The following is a 14,265-nucleotide window of genomic DNA, read 5'->3' as shown; positions in this document are numbered from 1 at the left end:
ATGTGGGACTCTCAATGACAGTGACAGAAATGGCTGTCTGTCCCCCTGACTATGAAATCTCCAATAATGACCACATTTCTACTCTTTGCAGTTCCCTCCTGTGCAGTTTCTTGCCCATTGATGCCATGGTCTGGACTGCATTCCTTCAGGGTGTCACCATTCCCAGCAGTCTCCAATGCTGAGCACCGGTTTGACAGTGGCACATACCTGAAGACTCCTGCACATTCTGCCTCTTCCTACTCTTTTGATGTCCACCCATCTACTATCCTGAATCATCTCTTTCCGTTTGGAGTGTTCACCTCCTGGAACGTACGATCCAGGAAACGTCATCCTCCCTGATTCTCCACAATGACTCCAGCTGCCCCTCAAGCTCGGAAATCCTGAGCTCGAGCTCAAGCAGCTAGAGACACTTCCTGCTCATGTGGCCCCCAAGACACATGAAGTGTCCTGAGGCTCCTGCATGGGGCAGGAACTGCAAACAACAGGTCTCAGCTGCCCATCCATGATCGAAAATAAACCCCTATTCCCTCTTTTAGAATCTAATTAGTAACTTGTTTAAATTATTAATTTTATTAAATGCCTCTTGACCTGCTCTGCACTAATACTCTTATTATACTTACACTTACTGTTATACTTACCCTGATTGTAATGTTTAATTTTCCAGCTCCTATTTATCATGCTCTGACTATTTATTTTAACCATGGCCGGTTTGCTCCAACCCCTCCCTCACAGCTCTTTATCCCCCCCCCACCGCTCTCACTCTTCTCTCCTTCTCTCTCTCACTGCTGCTCTCGGGCTGCTCTGCCGCTGCTCTTTATCCACCCTCCAGCTTCACTCAGCTCTCACTCTCACTCTCGGCTCCTCCACAGTCCCACGTTTCTGATGTTTAGGAAATTCTCTGATCTTTGCTCCAAGATGGATGATCTCATTTTGAACACCATCGGCCACGGTTTTTTTCACTCACTGAATCTGTCAGTGATGCTTTGAAACTTGCTGCTCCCACCTACACTTCTAACCATGTCACCTAACCTAGTGTCATCAGCAAACTTGGATATAGTCTGGAAGTTATTAAAATGTAAATGAGCTCAGGGAATGGGAATAGAACAGCCGCCTGACGTGACAGAGAATCAGTTGTGTATGTATCCCTCCACCCTGAAAAACACACCGCTCGCCACCACTTTATCCTTTCTTCCCCTTATTCAGTTTTGTAACCATGCTGCCATTGCCCCTGTATTCCCATCTGCTTGAATTTTACTAACAAATCTATGATGTGGGATTTTTGCAAAGCCTTTTGCAAGTCTGGACACAATTCATCAACCTCGCTCCCCCGGTCAATGTTGTCTGAAACTTCATCAAATAACTTCATTATGTATTTCAGTCATGATTTTCTGTTAACCAATCTGTGCTGGCTGTCATTTATCAACCCATGTTCTACCAAGTGACAATGAATTTTGTTCCGGATTATTGTCTCTAAACCTTTCCCCACCACCAGCATGAGACTAACTGGTCTGTAGTTACTGGGTTTATCCCTCTGGCTTTACTGGGTTTGTCCATCTCTGGTGCTTTACCTGAGTGTGTGATTGGTTATTTAATTATCACTCGCCAGTCCTGTGTCAGGATTACATTAATTCTGTACATCAGTTTCTCGTCTCTCCTGGCCTATGTCAGCATGACATTGAATTTGTTTCACTCTGAAACGTGATCTGTGAGAGTCTGGCAGTCATTTTCAGACTGTTAGTCCTTGGCACTCTTTGGTAATATTGCATACATTTTGTATCTGCCAATCTGTGACACTGTCATTATGAGAAACATTCTCAAACTGTCAGTCTCCATTACTGCCTGTGAGCATTGTATTATTTCTGTGTCTGACAGTCTGTTGTTCTCCAGGTGAAATTGTAAATCCTGATGTTCAGAGAGATTTGAGTGAACTTGTATATGTATCATGGGAAGATAGCATCCAGAAATCAATGTGGAAGGCACTAGCATGTTAGACTTTATGACAAGGGGATTGGAGTACAACAGTAAGGAAGACTTACTACACTTCCATACGGCTTTGCTGAGACCACACATGCAGCATTTGGCACTGTTTTTTGTTTCCATATCTAAGGAAGGATATATTTACATTGGAGGCCATAACATAATTGGTCGCTGTGATGAGACGTTTGTCCAATGATGAGAAGCAGTGTAAATTGTTTTCATATTCTCTGGTTATTGGAAGTAGAAGTGATCTCATCCACACGTGCAGGATTACAATGGAGCTTGACAGGTTAGACACTGAGAGGTTGTTTGTCTTGGCTATGGAATACGGACATACATATGAATTCGGAGCAGGAGTCGGCCACCCGGCCCCTCGAGCCTGCTCCGCCATTCAGTAAGCTCATGGCTGATCTGAATGTAACCTCAACCCCACATTCCTGCCTTCCCCAATAACCATTCACCCCCTTGTTAATCAAGAAACTATCCAGCTCTGTCTTAAAAATATTCAAAGACCCTGCTTTCACTGCCGTTTGAGGAAGACAGTTCCAAAGCTTCTCAACCCTCTGAGAGAAAACATTCTCCTCATATCTGTCTTAAATGAGTGACCCCTTATTTTTAAACAGTGACCCGTAGTTCTAGATTTTCCCACAAGAGGAAACATCCTCTCCACATCCACCCTGTCAATACCCCTCAGGACCTTAAAGGTTTCAATTGAATCACCTCTTACTATTCTAAATTCCAGTGGATACAAGCCTAACCTGTCCTGCCTTTCCTCATAGGACAACCCCTCCCTTTCCTGGTATTAGTCTAGTAAACCCTCTCTGAACTACTTCTAACATATGTACATTTCCCTTTAAATAAGGAGACCAGTACTGTATACAATACTTCTGAAGAGGTCTCAGCAATGCCGTGTACAACTCAAGCACAGCCTCCCTACTTTTGTAATCAATTTCCCTCTCAATAAATGATAACATTGTATTAGCTTTCCTAATTACCTGCTCTACCTGCATACTCACCTTTTGTGATTCATGCACCAGGACACCCAGACCCCTCTGAATCTCAGAGCTCTGCAATCTCGCACCATTTAGATAATAAGCTTATTTTTTATTCTTCCTGGCCAAAAGGAAAGATTTCACATTTGCTGACCTTATACTCCATTTGCCAGATCTTTGCCCACTCACGAAATCTATCTATGTCACTTTGTAGCCTCCTTATGTCCTCTTCACAATTTACTTTTCTACCAACTTTGTCTCATCAGCAAATTTAGCAAACATTCCTCCGGTCCCTTCATCCAGGTCATTTATATAAATTGTAAAAAGCTGGGGTCCCAGCACTGATCCCTGTGGCACACCACTCATCATATCCTGCCAACCATAAAAAGACCCATTTATGCCAACTCTCTGCACCGTTAGCTAGCCAATCTTCTATCCATGCCAATATGTTACCCCCTTCACCATGAGCTTTTATTTAATGCAATAACCTTTGATGTGGCACTTCATCAAATACCTTCTTGAAATCTAGGTACAGTTCATGGACTGGTTCCCCTTCATCCACAGCACATGTGACTCCTTCAAAGAACTCAATTAAAATGGTTAGACATGATGTCCCTTTCACAAAGCCATGTTGACCCTTGAATTTTTCTAAGTGCCCTGCTATAACTTCCTTAATAGCTTCTAAAATGTTCCCTGTGACAGATGTTAGGCTAACTGGCCTATAGTTTTCAGCTTTCTGTGTCCCTCCCTTTTTGAATGAAGGAGTTATGTTTGCTATTTTCAAATCTAATGGAACCTTCCCTGAATCTAAGGAAGTTTGGGAAATTAAAACCAGTGCATAAACAATCTCACTAACCACTTCTTTCTAGACCTTCGGGTGAAGCACATCTGGACCTGGGGATTTGTCAGCCCGCAGCCCCAACTATTTGCTCAATACCACTTCCCTGGTGATTGTAATTTTCCCCAAGTTCCTCCCTCCCTTCCATTTCCTGATTTACAGCTATTTCTGGGATGTTACTTGTGTCCTCTACAGTGAAGAACGAAGCAAAATACCTGTTTAATTCACCCACCATTTCCCTACTTTCCATTATCGATTCCCCTGAATCTAGAACATGTGGGCACAATGTCAGCATAAGGGGTTAATCATTTTGGACTGAAATTTGGAGAAATTCTGCACTCTCAGCGTGTGAATATTAATACTTCTCTGTCCTAGTGAAATATGGATGCTTCATCCATGAATATATTTAAGGATGATGCAGACAGATTATTCAGTGAATCAATGGATATGGGGTGTAGGCAGGAAAATCTAGTTAGGCAGAAGGTCAGGCCTCTGACCTTATTTTGTTTGCTATGATATTGCCCCTTAGTGAGTGAATTATTTGGTGTATTTCATTCTTTGGTATGATGTATGAGTGGTTCGGGTTCTGCAAGTCAGTCTCTGGTACTCTATCTGAGTATGAATATCCTTTTATTTTTCTATTAGTCTCCCACTCTGAATAAGAGTGAGTGATTTTTTTTTCCCATCAGTATCTGGTACTGACTGTCAGCTTGAGATTCATTCAACATCTGCCAGTGTTTTATATTCCATGTGAATGTGGATCTAACTGTGTTTTTCAGTGCGAGTAGTTGCAATTAATTCTGCATCTGTCAGTATCTGGAACTGAACAGGGCTATGGGATTCATTCCGTATCTTACAATCTCTGTTAATGAATGTCAGTAACATTCATTTTGTGTGCATTATTTTCCGGTACTGGAATTGATGGCGGGATTTAATATTTAACTGTTATTCCCTGGTACTGCATGTGAATTTGTGTCACATCCTGTATCAGTCACTATCTTTGTGTGTGTCTGTATGTGTGTGCAGGGTTCATTCTGTATTTGTCAGCATCTGGTACTGAATGGGAATTTGGAATAATGTAATTTAATATGTGTCTACATCTGGGGCAGAGAGTTACTGTGGGATTAATTGTATATCACTCGGTTACTGGAACTGTGTGTGAAAGTGGGATTCGTACTCTATCTATGTGACTTGGGAGCTGTATGTGAGGGTACTTTACTTCCATATCTGTATTTAATAGGTATCTCAAGAGTGGTCGGCAAAGCCATTTATTTCACATTGTAGACTGCAGCTCAGGGTTAACCTGATTATTGTGATTGGTTCTAAGATCACACATAAGCCAAATTGGGTAAGGATTGGGATGAGAGGTTTCCTTCCTGACAGGTATTAAGATGGGAATCATTTACAACACCATGCCTGAGATAACTATTGAGTACAAATCCAGAATTAATCCCAGAGTCATAAGCAACATCAAAGATTGAGAACAATAAAATACACCCCACATTCACACAGAAAACTGGACATGGTGAACTACTGGACAAACCCTATACGTTACCAGGCACGGATAAACTGCCCAATAGACAGACAGCACCAGAGACAGACAAATGCAGAATGAATCCCACATCTCACACTGAGAACAAAACACTTGCACACCTGCAGTTCTACTGGCAGGCTCAAAAAGTGTCCAGACACTCATACAATACCAGAAAATACAATATGCAGTCTGAATATGACACACATATATTGTACCAGAGAATGAGAGACATAGAATGACTCCAACACTCACTTTCAGCTCCAGAAGCTGACTGATAGAGCAAAATCCTTCCACATACAGTTCCACTGACAGTTTCAGAATGTAACCCACCTCTCTCAGTATCAGAAAATACTGATACAGATAGGAATGGAATATAACACAAATATACTGTCCAAGAGAGTGACTGTCAGAATAAATCCAAACATATTGGCAGTTCCACTGATAATGTCTCCACACTCACATACAGTAACCAAGACTGACAGCTTCAGAATGTCTCTCAGTTTCACACAGTACCAGTGAGTGACATAGATATTGAATCCCATATTCACAAAATGGGCCAGAAAAGGGCAGTGAAGAATGTATCTCACTCTCAAATACAAAACAACGGTCTGTTGGTTTCAGCACAACATTATAACCTCTGCTTGGTATGACAAAATATTATGAAATGTCATCTTCACCGTTAGTAATTCCAAATACCTCCCTTCGCCGTCCAATAAAATGTGAACGGTTCTTGTCTGTCCTGTCGCTCTCTGAGTGTGCTGACATCTACTGGCCAGAGCTGAGAAGTGCAACAGAGCGGAACTTTTTTTAAATTCAATGGATATGAGATTCGCTGGCTGGGCCATCATATTTATACAACCGGGAACACGTTTGTACTGCAGGGAAGCATTTTACACAACAACAAAGAACATTTCTCAACACCAGAGAGCATAATTCCACAGCAGGAAATATACTCTAAACATGTGAAACACTTTAACACCATAATGGAACAGTAGACATTAAAAGACTAAGCAGCAGAGTGGCGCAGCGGGAGCGTGCTGGGCCCATAACCCAGAGGTCGATGGATCGAAACCATCCTCTGCTATTTACATTCTCATTAATGTCAAAAGGGAGTATTTCCTGTTACCCACAAGCATGTCCGTTATTTACATCAGCTTCCTGCAAAAATGCAATCTTCAACAAATCTCTGATATGGTGTTTATTCACAGAGGGACACAAGCTGCAAATACTGTGAACTCATCCGAGCCGATTCCCTCAGCCCATTGACCCCAAAGAACTGGCACAGACGCAAATGGCCGGAGTGGCCACCTCCTCTTCACTATCACTGTATGATTATCCGAATACAAAAAACTATCCTCTTAGATGGAAACAACATCGTGAAGGTCATAATTTTTAAAGGTAATTCACGGGATGTCGGCTTCGCTGACTGGGCCGGAATTTTTTGCCCATCCCGAGTTGCCCTTGAGAAGGTGGTGGTGGCTGATTTCTTGAACCGCTGCATTCCGTGTGGTGTAGGTACACCCACAGTGCTGTTAGGAAGGAAATTCCAGGATTTTGACCCAGCGACAGTGAAGGAACGGCGATATATTTACAAGTCAGGATGATGAGTGACTCGGAGGGGAACTTAGCCGCAGGTTTTCCGATCTATAGGACACCCTGCAGTAATTCGCCATCTTTATTTGAACAGCAGCGTCCTCCCTGAGACATGAACCACCGAGAAGGACAAAACCATCAGCATAGCGGAGACAGCATCGCACCAAATACACAGTTCATCATTATCTGGACAGAAATTGTCATTCCTTCTTAATCACTGGTTTAATTTATGGAATTCCGTCCCCGTTATTAATAATATTAATCATAATAATTAACCATAATTATCATAAAAGTTTCATTCCTTCAGTACAGATTACACTAAATTATTATTTGAGTGCCTCTGATTGTTTCCTGTCTTGTTGTACCTGTTAATAGCTGATGGGAATTTAACGTGCTCAGTTTACCGCGCATTCCATCCTTATTGGCCTTACTTGAGATGATAACCAGCATGTATGCGACCTTTCTGCTCGAACTGAATGTCTGTCTCTAACATATTGCAATCACTCATTGCCAGATGCTCATTCACTATCATATTGTTAAGTCATTCGAAATTCCGGTGAGTCTAGATCCAACCTTATCAACCCTTCCTCGTTAGAAAACCCCCTCAGCCAAGGGAATATCCCAGTCACCTTTCTCGGGAACTGTCTTCAATGCAAGTATATCCATCCTTCAGTAATCAGGCCAAATCAGCACCCATTATTCTAGGTGTGGTCTCGCCAATGTCCTGTACAGCTGCAGCAAGGCTTCTCCGCTTTTCTATTCCAGTCCCCTTGCAATTAAGACCAACATTCCACCTGCCCTCCTAAGTATTTGATGCACCTAAATGATAACTTTTTTTCAATGATTCTTATACAGCGGCACCCATATCCATCTGTACTGCAGCATTCTGCAATGTCATCTAAACATTTTTTGTAATTCTTGTACAAGGATCCCTCTGTACCACAGGATTCTGCAGTCTCTCTGCATCTCAGTAATATTCCTCTCTCCTATGCTTCTTGCAGAAGTGGGCAACCTGACATTTTACTACATTGTACTTCCATTTTATCCCCACTTACTTGAACATCTACATATCTATGCAGACTCTTTCTCCACCCTCCGGTCTCACTCAGCTCTAACTCTCAGCTCCTCTGGCATAGTCCCAAGTTTCTGACTGTTTAAGAAGTTCTCGGATCTTTCTTTTGTTCAAGGTGGATGACTTCATTCTTCCCAGTGTTGACCACCACCGGCCACAGTTTTATTCACTCACTGAATCTGTCAATGGCCCTTTGAAACTTGCTGCTCCCACATACACTAATAACCATGTCGCCTAACCTAGTGTTATCAGCAAACTAGATATAGGCTGGAAGTTATTAAAATTTATAATAAAACAGAAAATGCTATAAAAACTCAGCAGCCCTGGCAGCATCTGTGCAGAGAGGAACAGAGTTAATGTTTGAGTCCGTATGACTCTTCTTCAGAGCTCGCCACTACTTTACACTTTTTGTCCCTTATTTTATTTTGTATCCATGCTGTCGCTGCCCCTTTAATCCCAGCTGCTGGAATTTTACCAAGTTCATTATGTGGGACTTTTTCAAATCCCTTTGGAAGTCCAGACATACATCATCATCCTCACTTCCCTGGTCAATGTTCTCTGACACGTCATCAAAGAGCTTTATTAAGTATTTCAGTGCTGATTTTCTGTTAACCAATCTGTGCTGGTTATCATTTATCAACTCATGTTCTACCGAGTGACAATGAATTTTGTTCTGGATTATTGTCTTTAAATGTTTCCCCACCACCAGCATGAGACTAACTGCTCTGTAGTTACTGGGTTTATCCCTCTCCATTTTAAACACGGATGTAACATGAACAATCTGCAGTTGTTTGGCTTCACTCCCATATCCAGGAAGGATTGAAATATTGTGGCTCGAGTCTCCGCTATTTCCACCCTTCATTCCCTCAGTAATCCAAGGTGTATCCGATGCGGATCGAGCAGCTTTTCTGCTGTGAGCAGTGCCAGCCTTGTGATAGCTTCCACTTTATCTATTTTCATCCTATCCAATTTCCCCACCAATGACATTAGCAGCATCCGCTTGTTTTGTGATGACAGGTTTATTGCAAAGTTTATGAGGCAAATACCAGGGATGGGCCGGTTGTCTTATGTGGTGAGGTTGAACAGGTTAGGCTTGTATCGCCTGGAGTTCAGGAGAGTAAGAGGCAACTAGATTCAAACCTTTAAGATCCTGAGGGATTTGACAGGGTGGAGATGGAGAGCACGTTTCCTCTTGTAGCAGAATCTGGAACTAGGGGTCACTGTTTACAAATAAGGGGTTGCTCATTTCAGACAGAGTTTCTTTTCTATCCGAGGGTCGAGCGTCTTTGGAGCTCTCTTCCTCAAAAGCTGGTGGAAGCAGAGTCTTTGAATATTTTAAAGGCAGAGTTAGATAGATTCCTGATTAACAAGGTGGGGGGGGCGGTGAAAGGTTATTGGGGGTAGGAAGGAATGTGAGGTTGAGGTTACAATCAGATCAGGCAGGGTCTTACTGAATGGCGGAGCAGGCTCGAGGGGCTGAGTGACCTACTCCTGCTGCTAATTAGTTTGTTTGTATGTTCTCATTTAGTACATCAGCCATGCCCTCTCCCCACACAAATCAGCCCCCCTTTCAGTGACTGCCCTTAGGCTGGTAAAAAATCTTCTGTGTTTTCGGTTGTTACCTGCAAATCTTTTCTCAAACGCTCTCTCTTCTGATCTAATTTCCTTTTCCCATCTCTCCTCTGCACTTTCTGTATTCTGCTTGGTTCTGTAATGTATTATGAATCTGACTATTATCATCAGACTTATTTGGAATTCCCACAGAGCACAGGATGTGTAGGCAACAGCTCTCAGCTGTCCCAACATTTCACTGAAATGAATTGTCTATTTAATTAAATTTCTCGTTGTTTAGAGAGTTCCACTCCTTCCCTCTTGTACTTTTGCTGCAGTATCTCGGTTAAAATTACACAGCAGCTCCTTCCCCTCTGAACTTAACCCTCACTTGCAAAAAATTGAATTTTTTAAGTCTTCACTCTGAAATTTACTCTCTCTGTGTTTGAGCTCACAGGTCACTTGAGTTCTTGTTTGTAATTTAATTGCTCCACGTAATTTACCTGAAAGTAAGGTTTGATTTTGAATATCAATTCATTTGCACTGTAATTCCAGTTTATTTCAATTCTATATATCAACAAACTAGAAGTTTGCTCCTAGTTTCTATGTTTTCAAAGGAAAATCTAGAGGTGACTTATTTGTTCTGCAATAACGTGCCTGCTCAACTCAGGTCAATAAATCCTGTTCTAAACAGAACGCTTTATCCAGACAATACATCTACTTGATGAGCTGATGGTGCACGGAGCACTCAGCTTTTACTCACTGATCTTCACAAGAGTTGATTGAGTTTTGATGTTGACTTGTTCGCTGGTGTCGATTTACTCAGACTCTTCACCTGATTTCTGTGCTGTCCAATGAAGCTTTCTCAGCAGAGTTCTCATAATAACTTGACTTTTCCTCATAGGATTTCAATCTTGATGGTTTTTGAACTATTTTATCAAATGATTTTGTTTTGTAAATGTCACAGTCGCTCTCATGATCAGGCAGAAAGTTTAACTGCTGTGTTTTCAAGCAGCCGACAGCTTTATTTGAGATGTCATTGAGACAGCATTTTGAGTTTGACTCCAGTCACAAAATGTTCCGATGAAGCTCAAGGTTCGCTCGAGGAGCAGCGGCTCATCCTTCAATGAGGAACTTTACAGCCTTCCAGTGTGAACATTCAGCTCAACAATATCACTCTGTAAAAACTGCCAACATTCTGATTCCCTTCTGTTCGCAGATGTGGGTTTGAGCTAAAAACAAAAAACTACTGCCAATGCTGGAAATCCAAAACAAAAACAGAATTACCTGGAAAAACTCAGCGGGTCTGGCAGCATCGGCGGAGAAGAAAAGAGTTGACGTTTCGAGTCCTCATGACCCTTCAGCAGAACTAACAGACCCTTCTGCTGAAGGGTCATGAGGACTCGAAACGTCAACTCTTCGCCGATGCTGCCAGACCTGCTGAGTTTTTCCAGGTAATTCTGTTTTTGTTGTGGGTTTGAGCCTCGGTTTCACTGAGATGTTCTGAATTGATCTTTTTCTTGACGTCACAAAGCGCTTTATTATTCAACACGTCTGTCCATTACAGGGGCTGATGGAAGATCCAATCAGTGAGGTGCGCATTCACCCTTTTAAAACATTATTTCAGGGGCTGTGAGCGGCGCTCGCAAGGCCAGTCTTTGTTACACATCCCAAATTGTCCTTGAACTCAGTGGCTTTCTCAACGGCAGTTAGGAATCAAACTCATATGTAGGCCACACCAGGGAAGACATCAGTGAACCACCACTGAGACTATCGTTTAATTGCAGGTTTTAATTATTGAGTTTAATTTCCATCAGCAACTATGGTGGGAAATGAACCCAAGTCCCCGGAATATTTCCACCGCTCCAATGTTTCCCCTTAGAGAGAGACGGAAATATCAAGTCAAATGGACACTAAGTCGTAGCCCCATGTTATTGTGAACAAAAGTATCGAATCCAAGATCTTACAAGAAAAGTCGAAGCAAGCTGGACTCATAACTTCGGTTGGAGAATCACATCAGTGATTCCAGGCAGAGCTTCTGCAAAATCACCGCAATAAGGCGAAAACAGTTGATAAAGTAACGACGAAGCTGGGATTCGAACCCACGCGTGCAAAACTCAATGGATTAGCAGTCCATCGCCTTAACCTCTCGGCCACCTCGTTGCAAAACACAGTCGATTAAACCCCCTTCTAAACTTTTTGCATCCATGAACCGTTGAAATAAATGATCCTCTTTGGTACAGGCCCTGAATATTCAGCCAGATGTGTAAAGATGGAAATGTAGTTTATGTCATTAAAATGAATGCCCATCACATCAGATCAGGGACTGTTGTAAACCGACTGATTTGAATCACTTCAACGCTTCAAACTAACATCCAACATGTTTCTACACAGTGTGAAAATCCACCGCGGAAAGACCGGAACATACAAGCATTTGGTAGCAAAAGGAAACCCCTCCCAGCTCACTGCAAGCACCGGAACACAGCTAAAATGTGGTAAATTAAAATGAAACACTGGGGTTCTCAGCTCTGCTTGTCCTTTCAGTCAAGATTGAAACTGAGTGCAATCAGCCTCCCTCGTGAATCCACAAATAGACAGTTCACTCATTTGATGCATTAGAATAAATTCAGAGTCTCATGGCACGGAGAAACGCTCTTTAAACTTGGCATTCATTTATATCACGTGTGTTGAGGTGATGCATTCCCTGCAATGACTTCCTGGGTGTTCAAACTTGCTCCTGATTTCCGGAACTGCCACCACCTCGAGCGCGAAAGAAAATGCTGCATTAAGTTGGGCTCGTCCGGGAATTGAACCCGGGACCTCAGGCATATTAATTCAAAGGAAAAACCCAAAGCGACCAACAAGCCACCTTCTTAACAAGATGCACTCAAGGAATCATTTCATTGTCACACAAAGTGCATCAATCATAAGCGAATTACAGCTCAGGCTGGAAATATTTTCGAATGTTTTAGAAACCCCGGGGACGACTCCAAATAGTGGAGAGTTTCCCGCCTTATTTCCATTGACTTCAGTTTTGCTGGGGTTCCTTGATGCCACATTACGTCAAATACTTGTTTGAACTCAAGTGCAACCACTTGCACCTCGCGTCTTAAGTTCAGCTGTTTTCTCCATGTTTGGACCAAGGCTCCAATGAGGTCAGGAGCTGAGTGACCCTGGCAGAAAACAAACTGAGCTTCAGTGAGCGGGTTATTGCCGCTTGATCGCACTGTAGAAGACATTTTCCCTCACTTTCTTGATAAACGAGTGAAGACTGATGGGGCGGTTTTTTTCCGGTTGAATTTTCCAGTTTTTTTGTGGATCAGACAGATCTGAGCAATTTCCCACATTGCCGGGTACATGCCAGTCCTATAGCTGCACTGGGACAACTTGGTGAGGGGCGAGGCTATTTCTGGAGCACAGGTTTTCAGGGCTGCTGCAGGAATGGTGTCAGGGCCCAAAGCCTTTGCAGTTACCCGTGCCTTCAGCCATTTCTTGATTTCACTTGGAGTGAATAGAGCTGGCTTAAAATTGACATCTCTGATGCATTCCCCCGGCTTTGAACAAAAGCGGAACTGAGGAAATCACATACGTGGCTCTATGAAACTGATCAGCTAAACAGTGAAAGGTGACAGGGTTTATCACAAGCGGGTTCCATTAATTCAGATACAGATTTGGTGTAAAACTAGCCATGACCAAGTGCGAAACACACATTTTTCTGATCTGCATGCAGTTAAATGTGCTCCCGCTGTGACGTTTACAAACTCGTGAGTTGAGAAACTCTTTCAAGTTACCAACAGTCACAGATTGCAACTTCTTTCGAGTACAATCACAGTTCTTGGTTTTCCGGGAGCGGGACAACAACCCACAACCCTCTGATTCAAAGGCGAGGGTGCTATGAACTGAGCCACAGCTGACACCAGCTCGTGAGTTGAGAAGCTGTAGGCGTTATCTGGTTGAGGTAATTGAGATGATTAATAGGTTTTAATGCGGAGAAACGATTTTCTCTGGCGGGGGAGTGCAGAACAAATGTATATAACCTTAAACTTAGAGCGAAGCCATTTAATAGTGACGTCAGGGAGCAATTCACTCAAAGGATGAAGAAAGCTGTTTGTCGGACAATCCCTGTGTAGCGATTGGCCGAGAGATTATGGCAATGAACTGATGCTTCGTTGGGCTTTGCACCCCCTCTTTATCACGAAAAACTGGAAAACTGGAGGGAACTGAAATGAGGCGATGGCTGTCCTTTGTCATTATGCGATCATGTTCTCTAATGTAAGCGCAGGACTGCAGGTGCCTGTAAAACTAACATCCTTAGTTCTCTGGTTCAATTCTGGCTCGAAGAACGCATTTCTGTCAGCCGAAATAGCTCAGTTGGGAGAGCGTTAGACTGAAGACCTAAAGGTCCCTGGTTCGATCCCGGGTTTCGGCAGCAAATAGCAAATCCTTTCGCCTGAGCGTCGCTAGCCGATGGCGCCGACCGTTTTTGGGAAGGCCTAGTCCCGCTTCTGAGGGTAGGGGTCTCATCCACCGCACACGGAGAGCTCTGTGACCGCTGGTCCACCTTACTTGAATAAAGCTCGGTTTAACCTTTCTTGAAAAAAACATATGAAAAAGCGCTGGTCATATGTTCCCAGCTTCTGGTTCCTCGATCAGTCATTGACTGATTTTAATTTCCTGAAAATCCGTCTGTTGATGCATTGCATTGGTG

The 14,265-nt window shown here is 42.8% G+C and overlaps 3 non-coding genes across 3 annotated transcripts; 2 read left to right on the top strand and 1 right to left on the bottom strand.

Moving 5' to 3' along the window:
* Positions 1 to 6,353: 6,353 nt before the first annotated feature.
* Positions 6,354 to 6,425, top strand: trnam-cau (transfer RNA methionine (anticodon CAU)). Its single transcript has one exon. It is a non-coding gene; the product is annotated as a tRNA-Met (tRNA).
* Positions 6,426 to 11,638: 5,213 nt separating this feature from the next.
* trnas-gcu (transfer RNA serine (anticodon GCU)) lies at positions 11,639 to 11,720 on the bottom strand. Its single transcript has one exon. It is a non-coding gene; the product is annotated as a tRNA-Ser (tRNA).
* A 2,193-nt stretch (positions 11,721 to 13,913) lies between these two features.
* trnaf-gaa (transfer RNA phenylalanine (anticodon GAA)) lies at positions 13,914 to 13,986 on the top strand. The gene has a single exon. It is a non-coding gene; the product is annotated as a tRNA-Phe (tRNA).
* Positions 13,987 to 14,265: the final 279 nt, after the last annotated feature.

Source organism: Cetorhinus maximus, unplaced genomic scaffold (genome assembly GCF_964194155.1).
Source record: "Cetorhinus maximus unplaced genomic scaffold, sCetMax3.hap1.1 HAP1_SCAFFOLD_1565, whole genome shotgun sequence".
In the NCBI taxonomy this organism is placed as follows: Eukaryota; Metazoa; Chordata; class Chondrichthyes; order Lamniformes; family Cetorhinidae; genus Cetorhinus; species Cetorhinus maximus.
Note: the sequence above shows the minus strand (reverse complement) of the source record. Positions and strands in the feature narration are given on the sequence as shown.